The 7,784-nt window shown below is 36.4% G+C and overlaps 2 pseudogenes; both read right to left on the reverse strand.

Moving 5' to 3' along the window:
• Window positions 1–481: 481 nt before the first annotated feature.
• Window positions 482–2,275, reverse strand: LOC116098524 (annotated as a pseudogene).
• Window positions 2,276–2,452: 177 nt separating this feature from the next.
• On the reverse strand, window positions 2,453–3,090 carry LOC116098525 (annotated as a pseudogene).
• Window positions 3,091–7,784: the final 4,694 nt, after the last annotated feature.

Here is a 7,784-nt window from a genome sequence, read left to right on the forward strand (position 1 = left end):
TCATGCATTTAAGTATGATTAGGACATACAAAGCATTACCACCTTGATTCCATTCATGAGGTTACTTTCCAGTATGTTACGGAGACTACTGAGACAGGCAAAGGCATTAGCACCTTAACTACATTCATAGTTTCTTTCCCATATGGTTACCTTTATGATTTTGGAGAAAAAAAACTTTGTGAAAAGGCTTTTTCCACCTCGGTTACCTCCACAAGATTTCTTTCTAGTATGTGAACTTTTACGTTTTTGGAGATATCTTCCTCATGAATAAGGTTTACCTCATGGATTACATTCTTAAGGTTTCTCTCCAGTATGAACACTTTTTTTTTTTTGGTTTTTCGAGACAAGGTTTCTCTGTATAGTCCTGTCTGTCCTGGAACTCACTCTGGAGAGCAGGCTGGCCTCGAACTCAGAAATCCACCTGCCTCTGCCTCCCAAGTGCTGGGATTAAAGGCGTGCGCCACCACCGCCCGGCTGTATGAACACTTTTATGTCTTTGGAGATGACAGGATCTTTCAAAGGCTTTACCACATTGATTACATTCATAAGGCTTCTCTCCAGTATGTCTTCTTTCATGGTCTTGGAGATGACTGGGTCTTGCAAAGACTTTACTACATTGATTACAAACATAAGGCTTCTCTCCAGTATGTGTTCCTTTATGATATTGGAGATTACTCTGACATGAAAAAGCTTTACCACACTGATTACATTCTTAAGGCTTCTCTCCAGTATGTGTTCTTGTATGATATTGGAGACTACTCTGACATGAAAAAGCTTTACCACATTGATTGCAAACATAAGACTTCTCTCCAGTATGTGTTCCTTTATGATATTGGAGATGACTGGGATGTGAAAAGGCTTTACCACATTGATTACATGCATAAGGCTTCTCTCCAGTATGTTTTCTTTTATGATATTGGAAACTACTCTGACATGGAAAGGCTTTACCACATTGACTATATTCATAAGGTTTCTCTCCAGTATGTATTCTTTTATGACGTTGGAGATGACTGGGTTTTGCAAAGGCTTTACTACATTGATTACATTCATAAGTCTTCTCTCCTGTATGTGTTCTTTTATGATATTGGAGACTACTCTGACAAGAAAAGGCTTTACCACACTGATTACATTCATAAGGTTTCTCTCTATTATGTCTTGTTTTATGATATTGGAGATGACTGGGAAATGAAAAGGCTTTACCACATTGACTGCATTCATATGGTTTCTCCCCACTATGACTTCTTACATGCCTTTCATGTCTTCTGGAACTTTGACAAAGTTCTCCAATATGAAAGTCTGCCCAACTGTAGCCATGTCTTGATTTCAGGGATTATTTGAGGTCTACTCATAACACCCAACAGCAGACCTCAGAGCAGGACACTATGGACCATTCACACTTGCACAACTGCAGCAAACTTGCAGCTGTTGATAGTTTATGCATTGTTATTTTTGATAAAGATTTCTTTGGCTTTCTGTGGATTCCATTGATTCTATAAGAACATTGTATTTTTTGCATTTCTGTGAACAATGTCATTAGAACAATAATATGGATTGTATTAAATCATTAGATCGCTGTTATAAATGGGAAGATCTTCATTTCCTTTTCAGAATTGTTATTGGTATATAGAAAAGCTATTCATTTTTGTATGCTAATTTTGTAACCTGTTGAAAGATGTTATTAATTCCAAGAGTATTATTGTATAATGCTTTAAAATCTCATGTAAAGAGCAAAACATCTACAATATGAACACATCAATTTATTCCTTTTTTATTTATGCCAGCTTATCCTTTTGTAGTGATGTATTTACTCACTGTATAGTGATTGTCTCTGTATTATACAAAGGCTGATTTCTGAACTGGGCAGAGATCTGATTACAGGATGGACTTTGGTATGGCTAAGCATCACCTGTCTCAATGTTTTGTAAACACTCCCTCTGTTATCTTCTGATTGGTTTATTAAAAAGCTGATGGCTTATGGCAAAGGCAGGAAGTAGAAGGTGGAACTACTAGATGAGTTAGGAATTCTGGGAGAGAATTAGGCAAGTATATGTGTGTGTGTGAGTGGGAGGTACTGGCTGTTCAGACAAGAATGAAGAAGCAGGCCAGGATAATAGGTTACAAGTTAGTTAAGAACAAGTTTAAATTTTAAGGCCTGAAATACAGAAATAAATATAATAAGTCTCCCTGTCATTATTTGGAAGCTGGCAATCTCAAAGAAAGTCCTGCCACATTCTCCCTTCACTTACCTTATTTCTCTAGGTAAGACTTCAAGCATTATACTGATTATACTGATTAATACCAAGAAAGTAAATGTATTTGTCTTGCTTCTGAAATTTTGGGGAAACTTGGTGAAGTCTCCTTCATTGTGATATAATACTGATTGTAGGTTAACACTGAAATTGGTGTACATATTCTTTTATTGACAGCACTGAGGTTTATTGAAGCATCCTAATTACAGATGCTGGGGCTTGCCTATGGTGCTCTTGATGTACAAAGCCCGAACGTTGTGCCAGTTTTTCTTGAGCAAGGACACCAAGAATTTGACAGCCAGGTGGATGTTGTAGACCATCTCATCATCGGTCTTCTTCCAGTGGCCGACAACAACAGCCAGACAGCACCTTCTTCATCTGGAACTTGATTGTAGATTTCACCTCATCCACTTTGGCAACCATGTTTTCGTTGTGTGTCAGCAGGGAGGGTAACTTGCCACCCTTGTTTAGGCCTGGGTCCAAGATACATCGGATCTACTAGATCAGAGACTCAGAGGTCAAAAAGGCATCATATTTCTTGGCCAGCTTTTTGACCAACTTTTTTTTTTATTAAGCTTCTTAAGTGCCATGATGTCCGTGTGGGGGATATTCACTGCCTTAGCTTCATCACAGTGCAGCTGGTCCCCCAGGACGCACACCAAGAGCTTGGGGCCAGGGGTCTCACAGTGCCTGAGAAGCGTTTGTCCTTCTGAGGGTCGTAGTTCTTCAGGCTGATCAGTAACTCCACTGTCTCCAGAAACTAAGGGCATTTGCACTGGTTCCTGTGCAGGACTTCCCTCACCACCCCTTATAGAGTGTCGCGTGAGACTTTGCTACTCATGGCTACAGCTGCCGCGGAAACCAGGAAAGAGGTGTATATATTCTTTTGAGTCCTTCCTTTTAGTTTTCTCACATCATTCACGATATTAACCTGGCTGCCATTTGTCCTTATTCACTGGAGTTATTATATGAAGATCAGTGACTGAATTTGAATTTAGTAATTGACACAATGTCTTCTAAAGCACATCCATTGCAAGCTTAAGCACACACAAGTGATCTGTCAATGGCTGCTTACTTAAAAAAAAAATCTTGCAAATATAAACATATTTCTAATAAATTAACCATACATACATACATACAAACAAAATGTCTGTTAAGCTAATTAGTGAATGAAGCATGAAAGAGATAATAGGGTGTACACATAATTCATAAAAGAAACCATTAGGTGCAGTTCAATTGTTTGATCTTTAGAGAGGGAACTTATGTGTACATAGGAAAGACTGAATGATAATAAAAACAAGAAAATACTCAGATTGCTAAAGGAAGGAAATAAAGAAGCAGCAAGTAAGTCCCTGGTGGAAATGAAAGATCAGCAATATTGTGAAAAACTGCACTAAAAAGTGTAGATGACCTCAGTGAAATGTACAAATTTTTGTAAATATATAAAGTAGGAAACCCAACACAGGCAGATTTTTACAATCCATAACAAGCCAAATGATTATAATTATCATTTTAATGTTTATTATGACATAATCATTTAATGATTGTAATGTTCAGTTTTCCATGAAGAAAATTCTAGAACTATGTGGCTTCACTGATGAAAAGTGTCAAATATTTAAGAAGGAACAAACCAAATTCTTTATTTAGACTCCCAAAATATAAAACCGGCTAACACATTTCCCAGCTTATTTTATGAGGTCAATATTATACTTGTGTCAAAGTGAAAGTTACTAAATGGGAAGTATTACAAGAAGCTGATACTGGGTTAAGATTCAGGTGCCTTCCTCGTAGTCCACACTAAAATAAAATAAGTAAAAATTTAAAAGAACAAAATATGTGTGATCATTTTGATGTACCAAATAAAATCATTTGACAAAATCCAACTGATAAAAACATTGAACTAAAGTAGAGCAGAAGGTAAATTCAACTGTCTTTCAAAGGTCAGTGATGGCACCCTGAAGTTAGCATCACCATGAATAAACAAAGCTGCTTTCCAGTTAAGGCAAAAGGACACGGATTAAGGATTATAAAGACTCTCCACTGGACAACCAAAAAGGGGGCTCAGTTCTGGGAGAGGCTAATTCTCCATCTCCCCATGCATCAATAGCAATCAAAGTAAAAGAAGCTAGCAACTTGAGAGTAGGGAAGGAATTTTGTGTCAAGGTACCTGGAAGGGGTTGTAGGAAGGAAAGAGAGAGGAAAGTGATGTTGGTCTGTTTTAATTTAAAATATTAAAGTGTATTTTACTAAAATAAATGAGTATATTTTTAAAAAATAGGAATATATACATATGTCTATCCCCATTACTTTGATCCAACATTATACTGTAGGTATGAAGCTAATTAGACAAGAATAAGAAGTAGAATATATTAAAGTTAGAAAGGAGATAGTTGACATTATCTTTTTTAGAGAATGTCTTACAAATACAGACACAACTACAGCTATGAGTGAGTGTAAGAGAAAAACCTAAAATTAACTATATATCTTAACATTTGTAGTGAAGAAAGTCCACATATTAAGTAAAGCAACTTCTTTTATAATGGTATGAAAAAGAATATAGTTCAAAACACACACTATAAATAAAATATTACCAAAGGAAATAAAATATCTAAATGAATGGATCAATAGATCGCCCACGCTAATGGACTGGGAGGATTGTTATTGTTGAAAAGTTAATGCTGGGAGATTTTAGTGAAAGATCAAGTATCATTCACATAAAGTCTCTCTTTTTTGCTTACACAGAATCTGACATGCTGCTGTTTTTAAATTATTATTAAACGTAATTACATCATATCCTCCTCCTTCTTTCCTCCCACCAACCTGTCCTATACAACCCTACTGGCTCTCTTTCTCTCAAATTCATGCCCTTTGGCCTCTCTTCTCTTAATTATTGTTATACAAACACACACACACACACCAGACTGAGATTTGTATTTATATGCTATTTAAATTAGTATAGACATGGAACCATCCAAGAAGAGTAAAATAACTTGATAAAAAAAACAATTTAAAAGAGTTCTACCTTCTGATTTTAAACTTTGTACAAAACCCAGCTATGGAGACTCTGTGTCATAGAGCAGATGTAGAGATCCACAGGAAAGAACTGAAACACTAGAGTTAAACTTGTCTAGTTACAACCAGTGGATTTTCAGATGTGAAACATAATTTTACATATCAATTGGACTTGGCTAAATGATATTAGTGAAATATTTTTTCAGAAAGTATTTGTGAAGATGTGTCCCTATTAGATTAATAATTGAATTACTAGACTGGATAAACCCACAACATGAGTGAACCTTATCCAGTCCTTTTCAATAGGCAAGTGTATGGCAGAAAAGGTTGGAGACATGGGCCTTCTTCAGCTTTGGACTGACTCAGAGGACAAGAACAACAATATTAGCTCTCATGTCTCCTATAACTTAGTCTTAAAAATCATGTCAGTTTCTGATAACCTTTCCTCCTTTCCTAATGACAGATGAATAGATAATAGATGGTAGGTAGATAGATGATAGAGATAGAATGATAGAGATAGATAGATTATACAGATGATGAATGGATAGAGATAAATTATATAGATAATGGTTAGATAGAAGATAGATGAATAGGTAGATAGATTGATTGATTATAGATGGTAGATAGATAATCAGATAGATGATAATTGACACATAATGAACTTCAAATATACATTTATAGAGATTATCCTCGCATTTTGTATTGTTTTATTATGTCTGTTTCTCTCTCTCTCTCTCTCTCTCTCTCTCTCTCTCTCTCTCTCTCTCTCTCTCTGTGTGTGTGTGTGTGTGTATGTGCGCTTGTATGTATAGGCCATAGCACACTCATGAAATCAAATGACAATGTTGGGGAGTCAGTTCTCTTCTTCTGCTACTTGGGTCTAGGTATCAAGTTCAAGCCATCAGACTTGACAGAAAGTGGCTTTACCAATCCTTACCCCCATTCTTTATTAAGGATTCAACTAATGTGAACATTTGTGAATTTAAAATGGTCTCAGACATTGTTGCTGGGTTTTAACATGTTCTTTGTCATGTAATTTTGATCTAATATTGAAAGGCTTAAAATAGATAAATTAAACACTGTATCCTAAATCTGATATACATATATATGTATATATTCATATATATATATATATATATATATATATATATATATATATATATATATATATATATATATATATATATATATATCAGAAGGAAGGCAGAAACAATGTTTTAAAAAGGGGAAAAATTGGAAGTGGTTTCAAAGCAAAAGAAAAATATAAAAAAGCAAGCCTCCAAGTAGGAAATGAAATACGATCTTTTTGATCCTTGAGTAGAAATAAATATATGTGAAATGGAAAGTTTTGTTAGTTGATATCTCAATTAAACTTTTCATCAAGGCAAGTTTGCTTTCTCCCAAGGGAGAACATAACCCTGCTATTGCCACCTTAACAAGATCCACTGAGACACATTTGTCACCCAGGAGATCTCAGCCTTCACAAAGATGAAATATCATTGGCAAGGGTTTTTGTAGGGGTGTTACAACTTCAGAACCATCAAGAAAGGGTATATTCAGTGTTGTACCACTGTTGGGGAAGGCATAGAATGGCAGGAAAATGCTCTGTGCTTTGCTGCCTGGACCCCACAGGTTTGTCTCTAGGGATGGGTAAGTTTAGAGAACTCAGTGTAAAGCTCTCAGGTAGAGAAGCTGCCAGTGTTCCTGCACCCCAGCACAGTCCACAGGCTGGGAGAATATCTAGGTCTCCTTTTTCTCCAGCCTCTGTCAGGAATAGCAATTTGGCTGCAACTTCCTATCTTTGGAGTTTTCTGATTTTCAAGCCTAATGTGAAGAAAATACTGATAATAGCATCTTCTTTTGTAGGAATCATTGTCTAGACACTGATGAAGATTTACAAGAAGGCAAGAAGGACACTGGACAGACTTTCAGATTTAGAAAAGACAAGATGATACTCTTGGGAGTATGCCAAGTTGCACCCACAGTGATATCTGGTCCTACAGCCCAATAGAACATAGATTTGAGACTTTTTTGTCTTGGTAACACTTAAGGGAATAGCTGGGCATAGGAGTAGTCCCTGGTTCATGCTCCAAACTGAAAGTGCCTTAGAAGCGGCTCCTCTTGCTGCATTATCTGACAAATGAAGAGGGTGAATCTGAGGTGTTTTATAATGTCTCTTACAGCATGCCTCTCATTTCTTGTACTTAGAAACTTTTCTCTACTCCATCTTAGAAATTTCTTCCTGACAGCAAAGTGTAAACAATGTAGGTCTCACTGCCTAGAAGGGTAGCTTCAGTCAACGTCCAAGAAACTTTTGTCACAGTAATAAAAATATCCTTATTATTTCTTCTGGCAGCAGAGTAGCCAACACAGGAGTCAGCAAGCCAAACAGACTTCCTCCAGTGTCCCAGGTTTACTGCCCTACCTGAATGGATTCATCCTTGGCAGAGCCTTAGAAGGTTAGTTGGGATCACCAAATCATTACTCTCCTTTCTTCCTTTTTTTTTTTTTATTTTCTTTACT

Source organism: Mastomys coucha, unplaced genomic scaffold (assembly GCF_008632895.1).
Source record: "Mastomys coucha isolate ucsf_1 unplaced genomic scaffold, UCSF_Mcou_1 pScaffold20, whole genome shotgun sequence".
Taxonomy (NCBI): domain Eukaryota; kingdom Metazoa; phylum Chordata; class Mammalia; order Rodentia; family Muridae; genus Mastomys; species Mastomys coucha.